Genomic DNA, 16504 nt, shown 5'->3' on the forward strand with positions numbered 1-16504 from the left:
CTGTGGCTGTTCCTCTCAGTAACAGGTATGCCGCTTTGGATACTGTTGTGGGAGGTGACCTACCAAGGGGAATCTGTAGCAACCAGGTCTCTGGCACTGTCACTCAGAGTGGAAGGGGAGAATAGGACTGCAGTATTGCTAAGGGACTCCATAGTTCTGTGGACATGATAAAGACACCTAAAGAGTAGGTTGCCTCCGAGGTGTCAGGTCAGGGACATCTTGGATTGGGTACGTGGCATTCTAAAAGTGGGAGGGTGAGGAACCCGGAATCTTGGTGCATATTGGCATCAATGGCATGGGTAGGAAAAGGGAGGAGGTCCTGAAGAGAGAATTTAGGAAGCTAGGAAGAAAGTTGAAAAGTGGGATCTCGAGAGTAGCCTATGCCATTGCCAGTGAAAATAAGGATGGGATGATTTGGCAGATGAATGCATGGCTGAGGAAATGGTGGAGGGAGCAGTGGGACCATTGCGATCTCTTCTGGGAAGGTATGACCTGTACAGAAGGGACAGGTTACATCTGAACATGAGGGGGACCAATGTCTTTGTGGGCAAGTTTGCTAGAACGGTTGGAGAGGGTTTAAATTAATTTGGCAGGGGGCTAGGAAACTGAGTGATAGGGTTGAGAATGAGGCGTTGGTATACAAGCAGAGGCAGTGTGTAGTGAGACTGTCAGGAAGGACAGGCAGGTGGTAGGGCAAAATTGCAGTCAGTGGGATGAGTTGCAGTGTAACAGGGACAAAATAGAAAAGGATGATGAATACAGGACTGAAGGTGTTAAATTTGAATGCAGGCAGAATATGGAATAGGTAGATGATCTTGTAGCACAGTTAGTGATTGGCAGGTAACATTGTGGGCATTGCTGAGTTGTGGCTGAAAGAAGATTATAGTTGGGAGCTTAACTTCCAAGCATACATATTGTATCGAAAGGATGGGCAGGTAGGCCGAGCGAGTGGCATGGCTGTTGGTAAAATATGACACCAAATCCTTAGAAAGAGGTGACATAGGATCAGAAGATGTAGAGTCGTCATGGGTATATTTAAAGAACTACAAGAACAAAAGGACTGATGGAGTTATATAGCCAGAATGTGGATGCCTACGAGATGGTTTTTTTGGAGCAACTTGTGGTTGAGCCCACGTGGGGATCAGCTGTTCTGGATTGGGTATTGTGTAATGAACCAGATTTGATTAGAGAGCTTAAAATGAAGGAACCCTTAGGAGGTAGTGATCATAATATGGCAGAACAGCAGTGGCTGTCGTTTATGGGAGCAAATCAGAAAGTGTAGGATAGATAAATCTCAAAGACGAAGATATATTCTAAAGGCAGGATAACACAACCATGGCTAACAAAGAGTCAAAGCCAACGTAAAAGCAAAAGAGAAGGCATATAATAATTAGTGGGAAGTTAGAGGATTTCAAAGAGGATACCAAGGTTTTTCAGACATAAAAAGTTAAAGAGAGGTGAGAGTCGATAACAGACCACAGAAAAAGACGCTGGAGAGGAAGTAATGGGGGATAAGGAAATGATGGATGAACTGAAGAAGTATTTGGTGTCAGTCTTCATTGTGGAAGACACTTGAAGTTTGAGGGATTGGACCAGAAGTGAGTGCAGTTGCTATTATTAGGGAGAAGGTGCTTAGGAAGCTGAAAGGTCAAATGGACTACACCCCAGGTTCTGAAAGAGATAGCTGAAGAAATTGTAGAGGCATTAGAAATGATATTTCAAGAATCATTAGACTCTGGAATAGCTCCGGAGGACTGGAAAATTGCAAATGTTATTCCACTTTTCAAGAAGGGAGGAAGGCAGAAGAAAGAAAATTATAGGTCAGTCAGCCTGTCCTCAGTGGTTGGGAAGATGTTGGGAGTCATTTGTTAAGGATATGGTACTTGGAGGCACATGGTAAAATGGGCCAAAGTCAGCATGGTTTCCTCCAGGGAAAATTTCCCCTGACATACCTGTTAGAACTTATTAAGGAAATAACTAGCAGGCTAGACTATGGAGAATCAGTTGATGTTGTGTACCTGGATTTTCAGAAGGCCTTTGACAAGGTGCTATACATAAGGCTGCTTAACAAGACCCCATGGCCTTACTAGCATGGATAGAGAATTGGCTGATTGGCTGCTGGTGATTAATGATGTTCCGCAGGGGTCAGTGTTGGGACTGATTCTTTTTACAATGATATAGATGACAGAATTGATGGCTTTCTGTCCAAGTTTGTGGACGATACAAAGGTAGGTTGAGGCGCAGGTATTGTTGAAGATGCGGGAGTCTGCAAAATGATTTAGACAGATTAGGAGAATGGACAAAGAATTGCAGATGGAATACAGTGTCAGAGAGTGTTGATCATGTACTTTTGCAGAAGGAACAAAATCGTAGACTATTTCCTAAATGGGAAGAAATTTCAAAAATCTGAAGTGGGAAGGGACTTTGGAAGTCATCATGCAGGATTCTCCAAAGGTTAACTTGGAGGTTGAGTCTGTGGTAAGGAAAGCAAATGCAATGTTAGCATTCAATTTGAGAGGATTAGAACAGAAGTGCAAGGATGTCATGCTGAGCCTTTATAAGGCACTGGTGAGGCCTCACTTGCAGTATTGTGAGTGGTTTGGGGCCCCTTGTCTAAGAAAGGATGTGTTGACACTTTGAAGTTAATAACTCATCAGAGGTGATTGATAAATTCATGGCCTAAGGTAGAAGGAGATGAGTTATTAACTTCAAACTTCCGGCATAATCACTCAAAGAGTTGAACTGCACGTGCATGTAATGAGAGCTGTATAACTCATCTCCTTCTACCTTAGGCCACAAACTTATCAATCACCCATCTGTGGACACTTCCTGGAGGTCCAAGATCCGTATGCTCCATGACCGCTGGACTAAGTGTGTAAATGTAGGAGGGGACTATGTTGGAAAATAAATATGCTAGGTTTTCTAAAATTGACTCCTTCTACCTTAGGCCACAAACATATCAATCACCCCTTGTAGAGTGGTTGTGGAAAGGATTTTTCCTGTAGTGGGGGAACTAAGGCCATAAAGCACAGCTTCAGAATAGAGGGACGTCCATTTAGAACGGAGATGAGGAACTTCTTTAGCCAGAGTGTGGTAGATCTAGAATTCTTTGCTACAGATGGCTATGGAGGCCAGGTCATTAGGTGTATTTAAGACAGATTTCCTGATGTCAAGGTGTGAGATGTTACGGGGAGAAGGCAGGAGACTGGGGTTAAGAAGGAAATGAATCAACCATGGCGGAACAAACTCGATTGTCTGAATGGCCTAATTCTGCTCCAGTGTCTTATAGTCTTATCGACATTTTGGTTCGAGCTTCTGCATTGAAATTGAGAGGGAAGAGGAAAAAATGCCAATATAAAACAATAAAAGACAGGGAGAGGAGTGCTTGGATGAAGAACTCACTCTAATGGGAAGTGTTGGGTGGAACTAGATAAGGAGGATTGATGGGCAAATGAAGCTCCCAACTGGGGAGAGCTGGTTTTGATTGGAAAACTGAACAGGGAGGAGAATAAAAAAACTAGGTGCATAGGTATGTGTGGCATGAGAACATCGGGGGTGTGGGTTAACTGATGACACCACTATGGGACTGGTTGCTTAAAATAAGATTAATTCCAAACCTTTGAGAAATTCTTGAGTCAAACTGCATATACTGTAGTATGTACAATACTACAGATAATGAAATTAGTGATAAACCTTGAAGGTTTATAGGTTGGTTTTTAAGGCTTCTGTTGTCAATTTCTAAATGACATATGGTAGGGGTATGTTACCTTCAAGAGGACCACAACCTCGTCATAGAGTTTGGAAGCTTGTGTCTGCAATAATCCAGAGAGCTATGTATTTTGGCTGGGGTCAGGGCCTTGTGCATTGGTTGTTGGTACTGTGACACATGACAAACAGGTCAAAAGGTAGAGGCCAGACTAAAAATGATCCACCAGTACTGCAGGTTTGGGGATTCAGCTCAGGGCTAACAACCCTGACTGGTCAAAAAGGAATTGTTATGGAAACGGCAATGAAGAATCCTTCCATATCTGGGTGTGACTGAGGATCCTGAACCCCACGTGTGGCACAATAGAGAAGATGGCCAAAGACAGACAGAGACAGAGGAACTTTATTGGTGCTCTAAACACCAGTGGCATAACGGGCAGTAAGTAAGATAGAGGTACAGAAACAAGGTTGACAGTTTACCAGTTCTTAAATGAATAACTATCTCGATAGGATGCCTAGTGACAACAACGGTCAGTTTTAATTTCCTAGTTGTTTCACTGTTGAAAGGCAGTGTGGAACAATTCACTACATTTCCATGTAAACCGCCTCCCACACATCACAAAGTTCCAGTAAAGTACATAGTCTTCTCATATTGGAGTGTTATTATACCTCTCATTCATCCCCCTGCCAACCCGATGTCGGCGTGTAACCTCATTTACACCGTCATAGCCAGATTACAAACCCAGCACCTGACTGCCCTCATTACCATCTCGGGTGACTTCAACCAGGTTACCATGGCTAGAAAACTGCCCAACTTCATGCAGTATGTGAGCTGTACAACCAGAGGGGAGAGGACTCTGGATTTGATGTATGCTAACGTCAAGGATGCATAGAGCTCCTCTCCCCTCCCCCCACTGGGAAGGTCAGATCACAACTTGGTGCATCTAAAACCCTGTTACGTGCCTCTGGTGAAGAGTAAACCTGCAACCTCGAGGACAGTGAGGAAATGGTCGGAGGAGGCTTATGAGGCGCTCCAGGGTTATTTTGAGGTGACAGACTGGCAGGCACTCTGTGAACTACATGGAGAGGATATTGATGGGCTCACAGAATGCATCACTGATTACATCAACTTCTGTGTGGACTGCAATGTTCCGACAAGAACTGTCCTTTGTTATTCAAATCACAAGCCATGGGTGACAAAGGACATTAAGGACATCCTGAACGCTAAAAAGAGGGCGTTTAGAGATGGAAGTAGGGAGGAGCTGAGGGCAATACAGAGGGACCTGAAAGCCAGGATCAGGGAGGCTAAAGACAGGTATAGGAGGAAGCTTGAGTGGAAACTCCAGCAGAACAACATGAGAGAGGTCTGGAGTGGGATGAGGACCATCACTAGGTTCCGGCAAACTAGCAACAGAGGAGCTGAAGGCAGTGTGGACAGGGCCAACGAACTTAACCTGTTCTTTAACAGGTTTGACATTGTGGCCCCTGCCCATCCCCCACATGAGTCATCTGTTGTCGGCCCCCAACCAACACATATTCCACTCTCCCCTCCTACCCCTCCTCACAGTCCCCCACCCTGCTCTCATGACTATACCCCTTCCCCACACGAAACCACCATGGTGGGCTTCACAGCTCCACAGGTGAGAAGACAGCTGAAACGTCTCAACCCAAGCAAGGCTGCAGGACCAGATGGTGTCAGTACCAGGGTGCTCAAAGCCTGTGCCCCTCCGCTATGTGGAGTACTCCGCCATGTCTTCAACCTGAGCCTGAGGCTCCGGAGGGTTCCTGTGCTGTAGAAGATGTCCTGCCTCGTCCCTGTGCCGAAGACGCCACGCCCCAGTGGCCTCAATGACTACAGACCGGTGGCATTGACCTCCCACATCATGAAGACCCTGGAGAGACTTGTTCTGGAGCTGCTCCGGCCTATGGTCAGGCCACACTTAGATCCCCTCCAGTTCACCTACCAGCCCCGACTAGGAGTTGAGGATGCCATCGTCTACCTGCTGAACCATGTCTATGCCCACCTGGACAAGCCAGCGAGCACTGTGAGGGTCATGCTTTTTGACTTCTCCAGTGTGTTCAACACCATCCGCCCTGCTCTGCTGGGGGAGAAGCTGACAGCGATGCAGGTGGATGCTTTCCTGGTGTCATGGATTCTTGATTACCTGACTGGCAGACCACAGTACGTGTGCTTGCAACACTGTGTGTCTGACAGAGTGATCAGCAGCACTGGGGCTCCACAGGGGACTGTCTTGTCTCCTTTTCTCTTCACCATTTACACCTCGGACTTTAACTACTGCACAGAGTCTTGTCATCTTCAGAAGTTTTCTGATGACTCTGCCATAGTTGGATGCATCAGCAAGGGAGATGAGGCTGAGTACAGGGCTACAGTAGGAAACTTTGTCACATGGTGTGAGCAGAATTATCTGCAGCTTAATGTGAAAAAGACTAAGGAGCTGGTGGTAGACCTGAGGAGAGCTAAGGCATCGGTGAACCCTGTTTTCATCCAGAGCGTCCGTGTGGACATGGTGGAGGATTACAATTACCTGGGGATACAAATTGACAATAAACTGGACTGGTCAAAGAACACTGAGGTTGTCTACAAGAAGGGTCAGATCCATCTCTATTTCCTGAGGAGACTGAGGTCCTTTAACATCTATCAGATGATGCTGAGGATGTTCTATGAGTCTGTGGTGGTCAGTGCGATCATGTTTGCTGTTGTGTGCTGGGGCAGCAGGCTGAGGGTAGCAGACACCAACAAAATCAACAAACTCATTCGTAAGGCCAGTGATGTTGTGGGGATGGAACTGGACTCTCTGTCGGTGGTGTCTAAAAAGAGGGTGCTGTCCAAGTTGCATGCCATCTTGGACAATGTCTCTCATCCACTACATAATGTACTGGTTGGGCACAGGCGTACATTCAGCCAGAGACTCATTCGACCGAGATGTAACACAGAGTGTCATAGGAAGTCATTCCTGCCTGTGGCCATCAAACTTTACAACTCCTCCCTTGGAGGGTCAGACACCCTGAGCCAATAGGCTGGTCCTGGACTTATTTCATAATTTACTGGCATAACTTACATATTACTATTTAACTATTTATGGTTTTATGACGAATTAATTATTTATGGTGCAACTGTAACGAAAACCAATTCCCCGGGATCAATAAAGTATGACTATGACTATGACTATTATAATCTTTTTCAGGGGGTAAATGATGTGGAATATCAAGATCTACTCAGTCACAGAAACTCAACAAAAGTAAACAATAGATTTAAAAAGACAACAAATTTAATTCAATGTTGACATAAAATACTTCCAGGCCTGCCAACATTTCCTTTGAATTTTAAAAATGCCATCCCTGCATAATATTTTGGTCCCCATTCAGGGGTTAATGGTGGAAAGAGTGAGCAGCTTCATGTTCCTGGGTGCCAGCATCTCCGAGGATCTGTCCAGGGCCCCGCAGACTGATGCTAGCATGAAGAAGGCACACCAGTGCTTTACTTCATTAGCAGTTGAGGTGATTGGTATGTCACCAAAGACTCCAACAAACATCTACAGATGGATGGTGTCGAACATTCTGAGTGAATGCATCACGGCCTGACGTAGAGTCTCCAATGCACGGAACTGCAAGACTTTGTTGACTCCTCCAGTCCAATCATGGGCGCAACCCTCTCCCTGCCATTGAGGACCATCTTAAAGAGACAATGCCTCAAGAAAAGTGGCATCCAGCATTAACATCTGGGACATGGCCTCTGTAGGGCCGGAGATACAGGATAATACATTTATATGTATTATGAATTTGCTGCTGGTGTGGCATGCAACAAAAAAAATTCAACAATTATAAAGAATTACATAAAATAATGTTAGTATGGATATGGAATAAAATGTGTATAAATACATATGTAATTACAATGTAAACAACATTAGCAGGAGCCTGGAGACTCTCATTCAGTGTTTTATGAACAGCTTTTTCCGCTCTGCAGTCAGATTTCTGAACGGTACACGAACACCATCTTGTTACTTGTCTTTTGCATTATTTACTTACCTTTGTAACTTATCATGACTTTTAAGTCTTGCACTATACTGCTGCCACGAAACATCAGATTTCACAATGTGTCAGTGATAATAAAGCTGATTCGCTTCTGAGATTAAATGTTGTAAAATTGTATAAGTCAGCATTCTGTAACAGTGACATTCCATGGTAAGAACTGAAGGAATATGTGATCTGTGCTGCTAGCAGGACTGTTTCTATTCCTTGACTTTCCCCTCACTGGATGAAGATTTCTGACAGTTGGCAGCACATTGGCAAGAATGGCTGACACATGGAACTGATGTAGGAATGGGCCCTTTGTCGTGCTCCGTCATTCATAACATCAAAACTTTTACCTCAGTGCCTCTTCTCTGCTTGATTCAAATCTAAAATAAATCACCAATCTTTGTCTTGAGTATACTCAGACACGAAATCTCCACGGCATTCTGGGTAGAGAATTCCATTAGTTTCCTTGCCTGAATGAAGATATTCCTGAATGTTATTTTGAGACTGACTGACTGACTGTTCTGGACAACTAGCCAGATTAAACATAATCTGCACATCAAGCCCTTTTAGAATTTTGTGCATTTCAATGTGAGCACCCATCATTTTCTAAACTCAGGAGTATGGATCCAATTGGCTTCATCATTTGTCATCCACCAAGGGCCTTCCCAGAAAAAAATCCACAGAACCTTTTCCACACTCTCTACATCGTAAGTACAACCTTCCTTGATACCTTCATTCAAATCACTGCAGTAGGATTTGAAGAGCTACTCGCTGTTCTCCCGAACTGACTCATTTATTCCTACTTTCTGTTTTCATTCCATTAACAAACTCCCGGTTCTCATGTGACCATAAGATATAGGAGCAGAATTAGGCCATTTGGCCCATCGAGTCCGCTCTGCCATTTCATCATGGCTGATCCAGTTTTCCTCTCAGCCCCAATGTCCTGCCTTCTCTGTATATCCCTTCATGCCCTGACCAATCAAGAATCTGTCAACCTCTGCATTAAATATACATAAAGACTTGGCCTCCACAGCTGCCTGTGGCAAAGAATTCCACAGATTCACCACTCTCTGGCTAAAGAAATTCCTCCTCATCATTCTAAAAGGATGCCCCTCTGGCTATGTCCTCTCACTGTAAGAAACAACTCTCCACATCCACTCTATCAAGGCCTTTCACCATTTGATAGGTTTCAATGAATACAGGCCCGGAGCCATTAAACACTCTTCATATGACAAGCCATTCAATCCTGGAATCATTTTCATGAACCTCCTTTGAACCTCTCCAGTTTCAGCACATCCTTTCTAAGATAAGGGGCCCAAACCTGCTCACTATATTCCAAGTGAGGCCTCCCCAGTGCTTTATAAAGTTTCAACATTACATCCTTGCTTTTATATTCTAGTCCTCTTGAAATGAATGCTAACATTGCACTTGCCTTCCTCATGACAGACTCAACCTGCAAATCAACCTTTAGGAAATCCTGCACAGGGACTCCCAAGTCCGTCTGTGCCTCAGTTTTTTGTATTTTCTCTCCATTTAGAAAATAGTCAACCTTTTCATTTCTTCTACCAAAGTGCATGACCTTACACTTCCCAACACTGTATTCCCTCTGCCATTTCTTTGCCTATTCCCCTCATCTGTCCTGTAACCTCTCTGCCTTCTCAAAACTACCTGCTTCTTCACCTTTCATATCACCTGCAAACTTTGCAACAAAGCCATCAATTCCATCATCCAAACAATTGATATATAACGTAAAAAGAATCTGTCCTAACAGACCCCTGTGGAATACCATTAGTCACCAGCAGCCAGCCAGAAGAGGCTTCCTTTATTGCCACCCTTTGCCTCCTGCCAATCAGCCACTGCTTTATCCATGCGAGAATCTTTCCTGTAATACCATGGGCTCATGTGTGGCACCTTGTCAAAGGCCTTCTGAAAATCCAAGTACACAACATAACCGATTCTCCTTTGTCTGTCCTGCTTGTTATTTCTTTAAAGAATTCCAACAGATTTGTCAGGCAAGATTTTCCCTTGAGGGAACCATATTGACTACAGCTTATTATCATGTGTCTTCAAATACCCTGAGACCTCATCCTTAATAATTGACTCCAATACCATTCCAACCACTGACGTCAGACTAACTAACCTATAGTTTCCTTTCTTCTACCTCTCCCTCTTCTTGAAGAGTGGTGTGACTTTTGTGATTTTCCAGTCTTCCGGAACCATTCCAGAATCTAGTGATTCTTGAAAGATCATTGCTAATGCTTCCACCATCTATTCAGCCACCTCTTTCAGACTCTGGGGTGTAGACCATCTGATCTAGGTGACTTATCTACCTTCAGACATTTCAGTTTCCCAAGAACCTTCTCTCTAGTTATGGTAATGCCACACACTTCAAGACCCCTGAGACCTGGAACTTCCACCACACTGTTAGTGTCTTCCCCAGTGAAGACTGATGCAAAATATTTATTCAATTTATCTGCCATTATGTTGTCCCCCTATTACTACCACGCCAGCATCATTTTCCAGCAGTCTGATATACACTCTCGCCTCTCTTTTACACCCTATGTATATGAAGAAACTTTTGGTATCCTCTTTAATATTATTGGCTACCTTACTTTTATGTTCCATCTTTACCTTCTTAGTTGCCTTCTGTTGGTTTTTAAAAGCTTCCCAATCTCCTAACTTCCCACTAATTTTTTGCTCTATTATATGCCCTCTCTTTGGCTTTTATGTTGGCCTTGACTTCTCTTGTTAGCCATGGTTGTGTCATCTTTCTTTTAGAATACTTGTTTCTCTTTGGGATGTATATATCCTGTGCCTTCCGAATTACTTCCAGAAATTCTAGTCATGCTGCTCTGTTGTCATCCATGCCAGTGTTCTTTTCCAAACAATTCTGGTCAACTCCTCTCTCGTGCCTCTCTAATTCCCCTTACTCCACTGTAATACTGATACATTTGACTTTAGCTTCTCCTTTTCAAATTTCAGGGTGAATTTGATCATATTATGATCACTTTTCCGGTGGCTTTCTTTTACCTTAAGCTCTCTGATCAATTCTGGTTCATTGCACAACACCCAATCCAGAATAGCTGATCCTTTTGTGGGCTCAACCATGAGCTGCTCTAAAAAACCATCTTGTAGGCACTCTTGAAATCCCCCTCCTGTAATCCAGCACCAACCTAACTTTCCCAATCTACCTGCATTTTGAAGTCCCCCTTGACTATTGTAGCATTGCTCCTTTGGCACGTATTTTCTATCTCCCATTGTAATCTGTAGGCCACATCCTTACTAATATTTGGGGATCTGTGTACAACTCCCATCAGGGTCTTTTTACCCTTGCAGTTTCTTAGCTCTATCCAATGATTCAACATCTTTTGACCCTATGTCACCTCCTTTAATGGTTTGTTTTCGTTTTTTACCAACAGAGCAACACCGCCCCCTCTGCCTTCCTGCCTCTCCTTTCAATACAATGTGCATCCTTGGACATTAAGCTCCCAGCTATTATCTTTCAGCCATGATTCAGTGATGCCTACCATATCATCCCTACCAATCTGTAACTATGCTGCAAGTTCATCTACGTTATTCCATATACTGCACGCATTCAGATACAACATCTTCAGTCCTGTATTCACCCTTTTTGATTTTGTCCACCTTTTACGTTGCAACTCATTCTGTTGACTGCAATTTTGCCCTGTCATCAGGCTCTCCTCACTACACGTTGCCTGTTTGTAAACCAGGTACCTCATCTTCAGCTCTATTATCCATCTTTCTTACAATACTTCTTGCATTGAAGTATAGGCAGCTCAGGACACTAGTTGCACCATGCTCAGCCTTTTGATTCCTGACTGCCTGAGGTCTTAACATCTGCCTCCACAAACTTTCCACTAACTGTTCTGGCACCTGGTTCCCATTCCCCTGCAACTCCAGTTTAAATCCCTCCGCACAGTATTAACAAACTTTCCTGATAGGATATTGGTCCCCCTCCACTTCAGGTACAAACCATCCGTTCTGTACAGGTCCCAACCTTACCTGGAAGAGAGCCAATGATCCAAAATTCTAATACCCTCCCTCTTACACCAACTCCTTAGCCATGTATTAAACTGTATAATCTTCCTAGTTCTAGCCTCACTAGCACGTGACACGGGTAGCAATCCTGAGATGAAAACCCTCATCCTGAGATGAGGTCCTGCCCTTTAACTTAGCACCAAACTCCATGAACTCCCTATGCAGAAGCTCATCACATGTCCTACCCGCGTCATTGGTACCTACATGGACTTCTGGTTGTTCACCCTCCTATAGTCATAGTCATACTTTATTGATCCCGGGGGAAATTGGTTTTCGTTACAATTGCACCATAAATAATAAATAGTAATAAAACCATAAATAGTTAAATAGTAATATGTAAATTATGCCAGTAAATTATGAAATAAGTCCAGGACCAGCCTATTGGCTCAGGGAGTCTGACCCTCCAGGGGAGGAGTTGTAAAGTTTGATGGCCACAGGCAGGAATGACTTCCTATAACGCGCTGTGTTGCATCTCGGTGGAATGAGTCTCTGGCTGAATGTACTCCTGTGCCCACCCAGTACATTATGTTGTGGATGGGAGACTTTGTCCAAGATGGCATGCAACTTGGACAGCATCCTCTTTTCAGACACCACCATCAGAGAGTCCAGTTCCATCCCCACAACATCACTGGCCTTACGAATGAGTTTGTTGATTCTGTTGGTGTCTGCTACCCTCAGCCTGCTGCCCAGCACACAACAGCAAACATGATAGCACTGGCCACCACAGACTCGTAGAATGTCCTCAGCATCGTCCGGCAGATGGTAAAGGACCTCAGTCTCCTCAGGAAATAGAGACGGCTCTGACCCTTCTTGTAGACAGCCTCAGTGTTCTTTGACCAGTCCAGTTTATTGTCAATTCATATCCCCAGGTATTTGTAATCCTCCACCATGTCCACACTGACCCCCTGGATGGAAACAGGGGTCACCGGTACCTTAGCTCTCCTCAGGTCTACCACCAGCTCCTTAGTCTTTTTCACATTAAGCTGCAGATAATTCTGCTCACACCATGTAACAAGGTTTCCTACCATAGCCCTGTACTCAGCCTCATCTCCCTTGCTGATGCATCCAACTATGGCAGAGTCATCAGAAAACTTCTGAAGATGACAAGACTCTGTGCAGTAGTTGAAGTGCACTACTTAAGAATGCTGCAGATGTGATCTGAGATATCCCAGACCTTGGCACCTGGGAGGTAAAATACCATCTGGGAATCTTGTTCTTGCCTTCAGGCAAATCGAAAGGCAGTTTGGTCAGCACAGACAAGTCGGGCCAGAGGGCCTCTTTCTGCGTTCTCTATTTCTGCGAATATGCACTATGGCCGTATCTGGTTCTAATGGAATCTAGGTCAGTTCATTCCCTTTGGAGAAAGGGTTACTGTAACTTCCATCAACCTAATTGTTTAATTGTGAACAGAGCTTAGTGTCAGAAACTAGGCAGTTATTCTCGTTTAGTGTTGGCACGAGGCCAAGTGGTTAAGGCGTTCATCTAGTGATCTGAAGGTTGCTAGTTTTAGCCTTGGCTGAGGCAGCGTGTTGTATCCTTGAGCAAGGCACTTAACCACACGTTGCTCTGCGACGACACCAGTGCCAAGCTGTATGGGTCCTAGTGCCCTTCCCTTGGACAACATTGGTGGGGTGGAGAGGGGAGACTTGCAGCATGGGCAACTGCTGGTCTTCCATACAACCTTGCCCAGGCTTGTGCCCTGGAAACCTTCCAAGACGCAAATCCATGGTCTCACGTGACTAACGGATGCCTATATATATTCTTGTTTATGGCCTTCAGTATATCCTCAAACTGCTTTTCAGTCAGTATACTAATGTATGGTTCCCACATTTGCTTTCTTAAAATCGAGAGGTGGAAACCTAGGTCTATTTGATGTATATGGGTTAGGAATTTATAAACAGGCCTGCCTGGATTAAAGAGGGAAAACCGAGCAACTCACACAAAATGCCGGAGGAGCTCAGCAGGCCAGGCAGCATCTATCGAAAAAAGTACAGTCGACTTCTTGGGCCGAAACCCTCCGGCAGGACAGGAGAAAAAAAAAAGGCTGAGGAGTAGATTTGAAAGGTAAGGAGAGGGGAGCGAGAAAGGCCAGGTGATAGAATTCCACTTTTCATTAATTCACCTTCTTTACTCTAACTTTATGAACTGACATCCAACAATAAGACTTTCATTACCAAGATTGAAGCTTTCGCTTCAGCTGCTCCTGGAACTTCACTCCTTCCTCAGGACCACCGAGCTTTTCTTTACCATAACCTTGACCTAATCTTTTCACTTTCTCTTCCATTATATCCTCTGAGCTAATTTTGTCCGTCAGACCCATTCCACATTCCTTTGTTTTCATTCTCAATAAACCACAGGATTTCGTTCTAACAGAAATTGGGAAGATTGTTGGAATCAAATGTTGCAACGCCCAGGCATGTTTTGTTTGCTGATTGAGATTCAAGGAAAGTAGCCAATCATCTGAAAAAGGTGGGAGATAATGAAAGCAAGAAAGTGAAGAATGAAGGTTGTACTGCAATATAGCACAAAGGAAGATGATCCTGTCACTGCTCACACAATCTCCGCCAGATTCCTTATTCATGGTCCAATATTCAGGAAGGGGTTTCTGGCACAGACATCTCTCCAACCCCTTATGACTCTCTTGTCCACTATTCAATATATGGACTTTAACACTGACCATCTCAATATGAAACCCAATTTATAAAACATGGAATGGTCATTATTCCAAAACTTTAGAAGTTCTTAATGTTTTTCAGCAAATATGTTCAAGACTCCGATTAAGAGAACCTATTGGTCCTCCTTTAGGCACTTTTGTTATAAATGTGGCTTTATCGTCCCATTCATAATATAAAATAGATAACTCTATCTAAGTATGTAATAGCCACTCTCCTGGATGAGTGCAGCTCCATTAACACTCAAGAAGCTTGACACCATCCAGTACAAGGCAGCCCACTCGATTGGTACCCCTTCCACAAGTGTCCAATCCCTCCACCATCGACGGACAGTTGCAGCAGTGGGTACTCTCTACAAGATGCACTGCAACAACACACCAAAGTTCCTAAAGCAGCACCTTCCAGACTCATAACCAGTACCACCCAGAAGGACGAGAACAGCAGATTCCTGGGAACATCGCCAGTTGGAAATCCCCCTCCAAGTCGCTCACCATCCTGACTTGGAAGCATATCACCGTTCCTTCGTTGTTGCTGGGTCAAAATCATGGAATTCCCTCCCTAACAGCACTGTGGGTATACCTACACCTCAGGGTCTGCAGCGGTTCAAGAAGGCAGCTCAACACCACCTTCTCAAGGGCAACTGGGGATGGGCAATACACGCTGGCTTAGCTGATGACGCCCACATCCCGTAAGTGAATAAATAAAAAAAAAAGATTCCTTGTAATTTTTTATGAGGGTGAATCCTTGCAGGCATCACGCCCAATGGCATGCCTGACAGGATACTGAAAATCTGTTGATCACTTGGCTGGAGTGTTCAAGGACATCTACAGCATGTCACTGCTGCAGTCGGAGGTTTCCACCTCTTCAAAAGGGAATGAATCATACTGGTGCCGAAGAAGAGCAAGGTGAACTGCCTGAACAGCTATTTCCTGGGTGCCCTCAAATCTTCCTGTGAGATGGGGGCAGGTTTGATCGCAGCTGCTACTATAGGGTCAATCAAAGGTGGTGTCATCTTTTTAAAATGTACTTTTAACAATTGTGACCCTGCTGGACACTAAGAACCTGAAGTACTTCAGACCTACTCCACCAGTGAGACCAAGCAACACACATCAAAGTTACTGGTGAACGCAGCAGGCCAGGCAGCATCTCTAGGAAGAGGTACAGTCGACGTTTCAGGCCGAGACCCTTTGTCAGGACTAACGTAAGGAAGAGCTAGTAAGAGATTTGAAAATGGGAGGGGGAAGGGAGATCCAAAATGATAGAAGACAGGAGGGGGAGGGATGGAGCCAAAAGCTGGACAGGTGATTGGCAAAAGGGATACGAGAGGATCATGGGACAGGAGGCCCAGGGAGAAGGAAAGGGGGGAGGGGGGGAAACCCAGAGGATGGGCAAGGGGTATAGTCAGAGGGACAGAGGGAGAAAAAGGAGAGAGAGAGAGAAAGAATGTGTGTATATAAATAAATAACGGATGGGGTACGAGGGGGAGGTGGGGCCTTAGCGGAAGTTAGAGAAGTCAATGTTCATGCCATCAGGTTGGAGGCTACCCAGACGGAATATAAGGTGTTGTTCCTCCAACCTGAGTGTGGCTTCATCTTTACAGTAGAGGAAGCCGTGGATAGACATGTCAGAATGGGAATGGGATGTGGAATTAAAATGTGTGGCCACTGGAAGATCCTGCTTTCTCTGGTGGGCAGAGCGTAGGTGTTCAGCAAAACGATCTCCCAGTCTGCGTCGGGTCTCGCCAATATATAGAAGGCCACATCGGGAGCACCGGACGCAGTATATCACCCCAGCCGACTCACAGGTGAAGTGTTGCCTCACCTGGAAGGACTGAATTTCCAAAGCTTGAATTTCCAGCATCTGCAGAATTCCTCGTGTTTACCATCAGTGAGATGCTCATTGGAGGAGAAACTGAAGGAGCTGGATTTGGTGGGGATCGTGCTACTGCCTGCGTCAGAGAGGCTTTGAAGGAGTCGGTGCGCTAAGGAGGTGTGCAGTCTAACAGCAAATGACCATCTTAGTCGCTTTTC

This window comes from Mobula birostris, chromosome 8 (assembly GCF_030028105.1).
Source record: "Mobula birostris isolate sMobBir1 chromosome 8, sMobBir1.hap1, whole genome shotgun sequence".
Lineage (NCBI taxonomy): Eukaryota > Metazoa > Chordata > Chondrichthyes > Myliobatiformes > Myliobatidae > Mobula > Mobula birostris.